The sequence below is a fragment of the Chelonoidis abingdonii genome, chromosome 1, assembly GCF_003597395.2.
Source record: "Chelonoidis abingdonii isolate Lonesome George chromosome 1, CheloAbing_2.0, whole genome shotgun sequence".
Classification (NCBI taxonomy): Eukaryota; Metazoa; Chordata; order Testudines; family Testudinidae; genus Chelonoidis; species Chelonoidis abingdonii.
The window spans coordinates 152,004,098-152,015,854 of NC_133769.1; positions in this window are offsets into that span (position 1 = coordinate 152,004,098).

The following is an 11,757-nucleotide window of genomic DNA, read 5'->3' on the forward strand; positions in this document are numbered from 1 at the left end:
CCTGATTCACAGAAGTGCTGAGTGCTCACAACTGCAACAGAGGTAAGTGGGAGCTGTGCGTGCTCAGCACCTCTGGCAGTAATACTGTGTGGTCTGGAAGCATGTGCACAGACTGGGTAATTAAGAAATTTCTGAGGGGTTGCTGTGTTAGTCTGAATCTGTAAAAGCAGCAGAGAATCCTGTTGCACCTTATAGACTAACAGACGTTTTGGATCATGAGCTTTCGTGGGTGAGACGAAGTGGGTATTCACCCACGAAAGCTCATGATCCAAAATGTCTGTTAGTCTATAAGGTGCCACAGGATTCTCTGCTGCTTTTTTAAGAAATTTCTGAGTTCTAAGTCTTGTTTTGCGATTGATTCACTGTGTGGCCTCAGGCAAGTCTCAGTTTCCCCATCTATAAAGTGGGAATAATAGTGCTCTCTTATTTCATAGTAGAGATATGGAAAGCCTTTTATGAATATTTGGGAGGCTCAGATACTGTGCTGATGAGCATCAAAAAAATCCCATGAAGAAATAAATAATAAGAAATAATGCAGGACATGGATGGTATGTAGTGAATAAGGCAAAGGGCCACACAGTAAAAGGAGAGAGGAAAAAAGAAATATTGAACAGCTGCCTCATTCCCATTATTGCTAACCCCAACTGTTCCAAAATCATAAGTCAGGTCCCAAAATCATGTCATTTTAAAAATAACACTGCTCTACAGCCAAAATGCTTCCAAAATAAATGTAGTCAAACTTTACTAATTCTGGGTCACTGAGAACAAAAATGATGCTTAAAATTGTTGATTGGCTCTACTCTAGCTGTTGGGCTCCAGACTACAGCAGTGGAATCTCCTGGCAGAGGCAATTGATCGTGTATGTAGCTCACATGGGCTATAAGGACCATGGTTTGTCAATATAGTTTTTGACCAGCCTTGCGTAGGCCACAGGGAAGAAACAAGATGTGTATTTAATAAATGTATATATTGAAGCGCTTTGAGGCGTGCTCATTATTTGGGGCTAATGGGGCGCCGAATTGGAGTTAATCTTTATATTTATTTCGAGTTCTACATTCTGTTTTTTTTACTTTTATTTTTCATTTAAAAAGAAGACACGCCCGACCATATCCTCATAGCGGTTTACTGACTCAACCTTGGCTACAAACCCCACCTACTGACGAATTTGCCATAAAATGTTCACTACTTTTCCATTGTTTTAAAGAAGGATCTCCCATCCAAGCGATTAAACAGGCCTGAGCCGTGTAACATTAGCTGTTGAACTCTCATCCTGAACTATGTATGGCCTGCATTCCCTTTTTTAGGTTCCTCCCACTATAAACCCACCAACCCACTCCATCATGCTTTTATCATACACTTGCCTCTTTCCTATGTCCCGGAAAGCCTCTCCTATGCTTATGTACTTATTCTGTGATTATATAAAAGCAGAACAGACTTATCTTTCATCTTGATCAAATATTGAATTTTCTTTGTTTCTTTGTCTTTTCCCTGTTCGCCCTCCAGACACAAAGTATGAAGTTGGGACATTGAAGAATTTTACTAATACACTTGATCATTGGATGAAAGCTAGTTTTTTGTTCTAAATCTTGCGCTGCCCAAGATCACTCTTTGCTATCTTAATACAACAACGAGCTTGTTTAATCCCACAGGATCCATATGTCACATAGTCTATATAGATTCTAGGTGTACATTCTGCTCAGGCACCAGATTTAGTACAGCAGTTACGCGTTTTCCAGGTACTTAATCATTAATATTTGGTAAAAACAAGCAGAGTGAGCCAGGCCGTGGCGTTAAAGGCCCCTGCAAAGAGTGGCAAACATGAGTATTTTTGCTCTCCCCATCCTTTTTTGTTGGTTTGTTTTGTTGATGCTTTATTGATGCAGAAAGAGATCCTGACAAGGATGATGCCCGTATTGTTTGTTATTTGCTTTGTTTGTTTGTTCAAGCCTTTGCTTGGTTTATACCAGTTATTAGAAAATATCAGAATTTGGCTTCTGTCCCAAATACTGGAAATAGTGGAGCCACTAATAATTGGACGCATGCGCCTGAAACCTGAGCTGCTATGAGAGGGGAAATATTTGGTCACTGTTTAACATTAACACACTTATTTTAATAATCTTCTGCTGTAATTTTGGATCCGTCATCTGTGGCCTGGTTACTAATCAGGTAAATCCTGGCACCTGGTCCGTACAGATAGCAATTCAGGAGCTTTTTAGGATGTTTTGCCTTGCACTCCCCCTGTTGGTATGTGTGCTACAGCTTGATGAGAGATCCAATCTGTACCGTGCGGGGGCATCAGCTTTCCTCTTCTTTCTGGAGCACTGTTATCAAGCCATTTTTGGTGCCTTTTCCATCTCTCTTGCAATTTAGTATTGAACCCAATTTGGCTTGGCCAATAAGTATGAGGGTGCGAGGGCTGCTCAGCAGTGATTTCTCCTCCTCCTCTCTGCCCATGAACAGCCCAGTGTCTTATTGTGAGAATGTTTATGTCACGTGCCTTTCACAGCTCATAGGTGAAACACAAAATTTAATGAATGCCTTCTTTAGAAGTGGATCTACATCAGAGCCACTGTTTCTGTCCTACTCTGTGACTCTTAATTGCAATAGCAGCCAGCTGTTACTACAAAAGTGCTCCAAATACTCTGCTGCCAGTTTATGAGAACTCCCCTGACCACATCTACTTATCCCTCCAGAACCATACCACAGTGCTTCCCAAGCTAGCCAAATATACGGTCGAATTTAGCGGGATACGAGAAAAGCCTCGGGGCTCCAGCCAGAGAGCCACAATTAAAGGCTCTGTTGCCTTCATGTCCAAGCGCGACATGGCGCTCTGCTTACCAGTGCTTGATCCTCTTCCCAGTCTCCCTCTTTTATATCCCACTTCGCTACACCTCTAAACTTTAGAGTTGCTCAGTTCCGGAAGGGCCCCAGGGCGTATAGTTCTCTCACCAGTTTTGTACTCTCAGCCTATTCAAACAAGCATGCGTTCATGTACACTCAACAGCTCTTGATGATAAGACTTGGGGGCTGGTTCATCTTCTCTTGATTCCTAATCACATTTGGGAGTTATTCCTGTAACTTTTCCATCTTCATGTTTACAGGTTTCCATCCATACTTCTTCACTCTCCCCCCCCCCATCTAGAGAATTTTCTTCCCCACTACTCTCAGATACCCAAGTTATCATTATTTACATCATTTCACAGGAACAAAAAGGATTTCTCATCGTTCTCTTTTGCCTAATGGTGAGAAAAAGAAAGTCAAACAGAAAATTTAACAAGCAAGTATTCCCACTTACAAAGCTAGGCACCAGTGCGAACTCCTGCAAAAGCTAGCACAAAACATCCATCGCAAGAGGGTGAGCCCCTCAAAACATTCTTCCCTCCCCGATTCAGATGAAACAGGACAACCTCTGCAGTGATAATGATCTGAAAAATAATTAACCAATAGACATAATAGTTTGAAAGTGTATACGACTTCCATAACGAGTCGGAAAAAATAACATAAAAACAGTGCACATAGTTGCGAATTTTTGGTCAAGTTATCACTCAACTCTTGGCCATTCCAGTAGGCCATCCATGTCTTCTCTGATCCAGACAAGAAAATTAATTAGTAGGGCATTTCATGCTAGCTGATCAACAGATACCCCATTACAAAGGCCGTAAGTATATTCTTTGGTACCAAAGATGGATTCCTTCTTTCTGCACTGAAGCCAGGGCTACTTTCTTAATCTAGGTGAAGTTAGTTTCTTAGTGCGGTGGAGCATAAGTTCTTATGTGTATTTTTTAGCTATTAAAACTGAAAGTTCTTTGACAAACTTGGCTTTGCGATTCTCTCACATGGGCTTTGACAGAGTGCCCTGTGGTATGTGTGCAGCACCTTACTATGTGCCACAAGATTCTTTATAACTCTGTAGGCATAACACCACTATTATAAAAGTCTGTTGACCTCAGGGTGCAAACCCGCAGCATCCCTTCCTCTCTCCAGAATACATTTAAAATCCCATTCACTTGCCCACAAATGTGTTTGACGTTGGCGGTGGGGGGTGAGGGGGTGGGGACAGCCTATGGTCTATTATTGTGCCACATACAGTTCCATAGCGTAATCTTTGATTATCATATTTAATCTACAGAATTTTGCTTTTTTAAGAAATAGGCTTTATCCAGAAAAGAGAACACAGTTATGCCCCCCATGGTTTATCCCTATCCTTTTGCGTAATTCAGGTTCTTGTCTGATGGAAGTAGAACAAAATCTTCCTAGTGGCCTTCAGACAATAAGCCGCATAATAATTATTCTATTCCATTTTTGCGGACTTCAAAAGGCTGGCTAATCTACCAACAGATCAGAGAGAAGAAATATCCGTATCCAGAATCTCATCATCAGACTGTCTCTATTGCTAATATTGTTCCACCAGTCGTATACCAAGAGAAGAAACATAAGAATGTGCTGATTGCTGGATAGGCCAATGGTTCTTTTTTTAATGTCTAGCTACCCCATCACACCCAACTATCCTGTTTCTAACAGTGAGCCAATGCCACAGTACTTCGGAGGGAATCAAATCAGAACAGAGCCGGGCAATTATCAAGTGATCCTGTCCCCTGTTGTCACAGATTCAGCTACTAGCAGTCAGAGGTTAGGGGACACCTAGAAGCATTCGATTTGCATATCGTGATACCATTCTTGGATAAATAGCATTGGTGTCGACTAATCTCCATGAATTCTAAATTATTATAGTTCATTTTATTAAACCCAGCCTCAAAAGAAAACTTTAAAGCATTTTCTCCCAACAGTAGGAAACTTAGGATATGGCTTACATATGCCGAATTTCAAAGCGCTGAAGTTGGTGAGTTGTGGTCGGCAGCCGAGGCCAGCGCTGGGAGAGAGCATTCCCATGCGCTCCATGCTAACCACATCCTTTTACGGGATAGTCGTAGCGATGCCAGCGCTGCGAAGCTGCCGCTCCCCAGCGCTGTCGTTCTGATTACACTGAACGCCATAACAGGGCTGTATCTATGCCCAAGCACTCGGGGTGTTTTTTCACACCCCTGAGCGCCGAAATTTGCCCACGCATCTGTAAAAGTGTGCGGTAGCCATACCTAGGTAGGGACAGCCCAACAGTCAAAGTAGCAACAATAGCTGACACTTACTGCCTGAGAAACCAGAAATTACAGGAAAGCGAACTAATATTATTACCTTCAGGCTTTTTTAACATTAATCATAAATCAGCCAAGAAAGCATGGCAATAATACAAACATTTTTTTTTGGCAAGCCACCTTTTAATGTTCAGAACGCTTGAGAGGAAGTGACATAAATATTTTTAAATGTCTTAGTTTTATGAAATCTCAGTATTATTTTTTAAAAAGTCTGTCACTATGTGAAGTTTAAGATAGAAAATTGCTAGTTTATACAGAAAAGAAAAGCAGAGTAGCTGCATATAACTGTTTAGGCGCTTAGAAGTCCAAGTCACATTTCAGTGATAAAGTGTTCAAATATCCCAGTGGTGGTTCTCTTACTTTAAGAGCGTCGTTCCACGATTCAACAGGAATGTAGCCAACTGGATTAATAAAGCTACAATCTTCAGTAACTTGCCTTCTATCCTTCCTTGTTGATGATTTAGTGCTGAAAAACCTGAATAACCAGGTTGGCCAAGTTTATCATAGGCTTGCTACGATAAACAACATCAATCCCTGTATTCCTTCACTCATCAGATTCATTTAAAAACCGTATCTTCTTGCACTCTTCAACGTGGATGTCTTTTCTTAATACACTTACATTTGTAGCTGTTAGAACAAACGTGTTGATTTTCATGTTTGTTTTGTTTTTCTGTGATGCTGACCAGAGTGGGGAAGCTGCGGGAAAATACAAAGGAAAAGAGAAGTTGTCTACAATGCTTTTAGGCTGAAATTAGCCAACGCAACATTGTTCCAAGCATTGAGCCCTGCCTTGGCAATGGCGGTGTCTCATCTTTTATGGGATCCTGTACCAACGCAAACACCTGTCCAATAACAATATTTGCACTATTAGAAAATTTTGAAAGTGCATACCCCTTACCCGTTAACAGATGATACATGCAAAGAAATTTTTAAAGCGGCTTTTTTTTTTACAGAGAAGAATATTGGTGATGTTTGCCTGTCGGATGCTCCATAGTGTCTGAGATTTAACTCTATTCGCCCCCCACGTCCCCGGTTGGTCACTAGAAGCAAAAAAGAATGTTAATTCCCTTCCAACAGAATCTTGCTCTAAATGTTCACTTTAGAAATCATTTCTATGGTCCAATATTGGCTGTTCCTATTGAAATCCACTTCTGCAATATATGGAGTTCACACTTTGGTGCATTCTTTTCTAACATTTTGGAAATTAATATGCGAATGCGGACCTATTACCTTCTTTAAACTGATTTCAAGTACTCATTTCCGTCAGTATTTTATCAAATTTTTCATTTCTTAAGCTCTCTTTGTTCAGCTAGCGTATGCCACACCAAGATCAAAAGTTTTAAAAATAGCGCATTATGTTACGTTATTAAATGGGTCTCCAAGCACACCTGAATATAGGAAGTCAAAGAATTTGAGAATTAGATAAGAAAATGTCAACATACCAAACTAACACAAAAAGCACTGCCTTTCTAAGAATCGCAAACCACATAGCCTATAGTTTGGTTTAAACCAACTAAACCAACACACACGCTTGACCACAAGAACAAAAAACATAACGTTACAATACCCCTATTCTACAACCATATGAAAAGCCCAAACAAAAAATAAAGAAAAAACAGAGATAAAAAACAAAAAAAACAAAAAAAAAAGCAAAAAAACCAAAATAGAACAAAAACAACAACTAAAAGAAAAAAAGAGACAAGTAAAAAAAAAAAAAAAAAAAAAAAAAAAATTACAGTCACAAAACATAAGAAACAACCTAAGGACAATTATCCATGGCCAGTTGGAGAAACCAACTGCAAAGCAAACAAAATGCAGCTTCGATGCCCCTTAAGAATTGCCAGTCATTTTATCATCAGGATCCGAGAATTATGCATAATTAATATCCTACCTTATCTAGTACTTTAAGCCCAGTTTGTGTTTTGGTTGATTTACTAGGTATATTACGCTCTCATCTGTTGCGATAACTTATAATCACTTAAAATTTTCTTTGTGGTGAATCAACTTATTTAGTTTTAATTCCAAACAGTTGTGCATTTGAGTCGTTACCACAAGGTGCATTGGTCCTCTCAACTGAGAGGGCAGACTTGACGTTGAACTCCATACTGGTCAGATTTGACCAGGCAGGGATGGTACTGCGTGAGTCCTAAGATTGGTGGTTTAGAAAGCCTGCATGTACTGACAGCTGGTTGTCCCTACCCTGTGTGAATGCTGGTGAAAGTGCAAGCTTGGAGGGGTTTGCGCAGTGTCCACCAAAAGTATAGCCTCTCTAGGTGTGTAGTGAGAGGGAAGCCAGGCTGATGGAAGTAATCTGTGAACAACAGGACTCGTTGTACACCAGTATGCATCAATAGTTACCGCAGGGGAACTTCACACGTATCCCTTTAGGAACCCGTGTGGTCTTTCCGGGTGTCGGTCCATTGAAGAGCTCTTAGTCCTATCCTCTTCAGGTGACCTGTGTCTTTAAAAACTTCTGGGATCCTTTAAAGCACATCCTGATGTACTCGAGAGAGCTTGGGTTCCTACCTCTTAAGGTGAGTTCTGTGCATATTTGCATGATAAAAAAATTATCAGGTGAAGTACTTAGGACTTTGATGTGGATCCAGTAGCTGTGCGATAGGTATTTAATTAATGTCTACATATACCATCTCACACCGATAGCATGCAAATAAACTATTCTAACAAGAAACATTATTTAGGTCACAATACCAAGCATTCAAAAGTTAGGCTGATCACCATATTAGGTAGCTCTCCTTTATGAACTTTTGTTGTGCATAGCCTTAACTTCCTTAGGCCCCTTGTGCATATGACTTATGTACAATCTTAAAAGACATGTTTTAAAGTAGCGGACTGCATGAGTCAGTGTCGTGACAGGATTGGGAGTGGAGTGCTCAAGTGAATAATTGAAGTTGTTGCCAGTCTAAGTGTTGAATTATAAACATCTTCTCAAGTTTAATGATAGTTATTCATGATATTTGGCTGATTTTATTCTAGCCTCAATGGGTTGTGGAGACAATCTTGAAAGCTCAAATAACTTCTCAAAAGGTTTTATCAGAAGACCCAGGGAAGCAAACAAAAGAACCTAGCATTATTTTCATAGTCTTTGACAATTTTTTTGAGAAGTTGTCTGTTCATGTGGGTAAAATGTGCTGGTCGTTTATCTAGTGTAGTGTGTGAGTATTTGATTGTCTTGATTCAAGATATGACAATTAAAAACACTGATTGTTTAGGTCCTATTAATGCACTTAGGTTTAAGAGATTACTCTTGTAGAAGTGTGTACGCCAACTTTTATGCGTGATCTATTTCGATCATATTGATATGGTAGCCTAGTAGTGTGCAGTTCTTGTAAAAGATAAATTTGGTGGGAACAGTACTCTATCATTATCCCGGATTATAAAATTTGTGCTTATCATGGATAATATTATATGAGCTCTGTCCGTTTATTCTCGCTAACACATTTTAAAAATCGCAAAAGGGTTTTACTTATAAATTAAATTTATTATTGAATCAAAGAAGGCATAAATTAATCCTTAAATTACATAGTGTTAGTCCTATTTCAGTGTCTTACTCGGCGCTTCATTGTTGTTCTTTTGTATTCATTAAATGGAGGCATCTTTTCTCTCATAACTGTCAGCAATAGTCTTTCTGGCCCCAGCATGAAAAACAATTTGACTTGGCTCCATTTGCTTCTTTTACCACCTCACTGGTTATTCGAATTCCAACAACAGAAGTTCCCTCTATAGATAGGGTTTGCTGCATATGTTCTGCAAATAGCTCTCTCGGTGAGTGGATACCTCATCGTCTGCAGTGCTCATCGCTTCATGCTCCGCAAGTCGGTGTGAAAAAAATCTAGATAGAGAGTGCAAAAAATGTATCTTTAGTGACTGTTGCAACAAGGTTTTGTATGCCTTGAGGAGTTTTCACAAAACTGTAGTTGTCTGCCTTGTTGTTTCGAGAAGATATTTATCTCACAGTGAATAATCATGATGGAAACGTCTCGTCTCTTTTCTTGCACGCAGTGCAATTGGTCAATGCATATTCGAAGAGTTCACGATCTGGGGACCAGAAGACACCTTTCCTCTTGTATACAATTAGCTTTATAAATGTAAAATTTCACGGATATTGGTGTTACTTCGATAAGTGAATTAGTGTATAATTAGGTTCTACTGGCCTTGATAGAAACCAAGTCCCATATAGCTTCAGACTCGCGCTTTTATGTGTAGACACTGTAGTACAAATTCTCCTTTGATTCAACAAGTGGTGGATGTACTCGACCTACCTCCCTCCAGAGTGGCTCACATGATAGTCGTGTGTTCTCGTAGATACTGTGTCAAATCTCTCGATCTAGTGGAGGAATTTATCATGTTACGCCTAATATCAGACTTTATCTCCATGCAAGGATGATAAACCAGTATTAATACTCTGTGTGTAAACATTGGCAGGGACCAAGCATATATAAAGGAGAAACGCACAACACATTGCAAATCCCAACCCCGCACCAGACAACTAATGGGTAAAAGACCCACTCCCCCCCCCCCCCCCCCTCCACCCCCCCCCCCCCCCCCCCCCCCCCCCCCCTTAATACCCCACCCCCCCCCCCCCTCCATACAGAAACTCTCACACCAACCTTTTACCCCACACACAAACGTCTTAATTATAATTTCCAACTTCATTGCACCGGTGCCCTCTCACGACCTTCATCGCAGCGATACGTGACGCTCTCGCCTGCTCGCCCACCACACCACCCAAACAACAGCACACCACCACCTTTGCCAGCAACCGTCTCTGTCTCTCAGACCCCAATAGCCCTTCACCCCCCTACCCAAGGTATCATAGCCCCCTCTCCTCATGCATCCCCAACCCCCCCCCCCCCCCACCTCCTCCGATCTATTCCACGACCCCTCTCCCCCCCCCCCCCCCCCCCCTCCCCCCATCACGCCCTACCCCACTACACCGCGCCCACCCCCCCCGCTCCCCCACCACCCCCCCCCCCGGCTCCCCCACCTTGCAAACCTCACACTCTCCCCCCCCCCCCCCCCCCCTCCCCCCAAACATCGATGTACGCCCCCACCTAAGCAGATCTGAACGCACCCTCCCGCCCCGCCTGATCACTCAAACGCGACCAAAGGAACCCCTCCCTCTCTCCCCCTCCCCCTCCCCCTCAACACAATTTCATGTCTCCATCCCCCTTCGACACAGTCTGCGGCTCGCTCCCTTGAAAGGCTCACCCACGTAGCCCACTGACTTTCGCGGAGACTCCACTCCCCCACCGCCCGCCCCTACCCCCCTCTCAGCACCCACCCCCCCCCCCCCCCCTCACTAGCACCAACTCCTAAACAATAAAGAGCCACTCCCTCTCGCGTGCTTCCACCCCCCCTCACCATTTGCCCCCCCCCTCCCCCCTCTAACTCCTGCTTACCCCCCCCTCCCTCCCCCCCCCCTCCCCCCCTACTTCTCCACAGCGAGCCCCCTAACCATCGCAATAGGACGCACTTCTCCCCCGTTCTCCCCAATTCCCCTCTTTCACAATGATGTTTTTTTGACCTACCCCCCCCCCCCCCACCCACCCCCCCCCCCCCCCCACCCTTCCCTCCAACCCCCCCCCACCCACCCACCCCCCCCCCCCCCCCCCCTGACATCCCTATCCTCCGCCAGCACTACACCGCCCCTAGCCCCCCCCGCCGGACCCCCCGCCTCCCCCCACCCTCCCACGCCCCCCATAACAATTACCTCCTCCCCCCCCGCAGTGCCCCCCCCACCCCCCCCCCCCCCCCCCCCCCCCCAACCCCCACACAAAACTCACCCTCATACTACAGATGTAAAGAACACCGAAACCAGCAAAACCTCCCCCCCCCCCTCTCGTTTCACTCCCCTCACCCTGTATTTTCGCAGTGCCCTCTGCCGTTTACTCGCCGAGCCCCCCACCCGACCGCCCCAGAATCACTTTAACCCCCCTCATCGCCCTTCACGCCCCCACTCCCGTCACCACTTGCTCCCTCTCTTACTGGGCAAGGAACATCCCTCTGCATGCTACACCTCGCCGTCTCGGCATCGCAGACCCCCCCAACACCTCCCTCAATCCCACCCCCTTCCCCCAACTCGGGCACCCTCTGCACCACCCCCCCCCCCACTCGCCCCACCCCCCCCCCCCCCCCCCTCTGTTTCCGCTCTTCCATAATGTGAGACCTTACACCCCCATACCCACCTCACACGCCATCTTCTCCAGTGCGGCCCACTGCTCCCCTACCATCCATTTCTCGTCCGAGTCACTGCACTGATGTTGTCATATGGTTTATGATCTTTAAAAGTTGTTTATGATTGTCATATGTGTGATATTTCTTTATAATCGTCTGCATGACCACCTGGAATTGATGACCAGGATCGTATGCTTATGAGAATATGAGCGAAGGTTTAAGACTTCGTTTTGATTGACATCAATGAACGAGTCATCCACTACTATCTGTTATAGCTGTGAACTCGATGTGAGGGTGCCATTACACATCTCGATGTTGTTGCAGCTCAGTTTAACCTCTCCTATGACGAAGATTGGAACAAGATCCTTTTGATGGTCACTGAGATGATTGGAATACCCAACATTAATTCTGG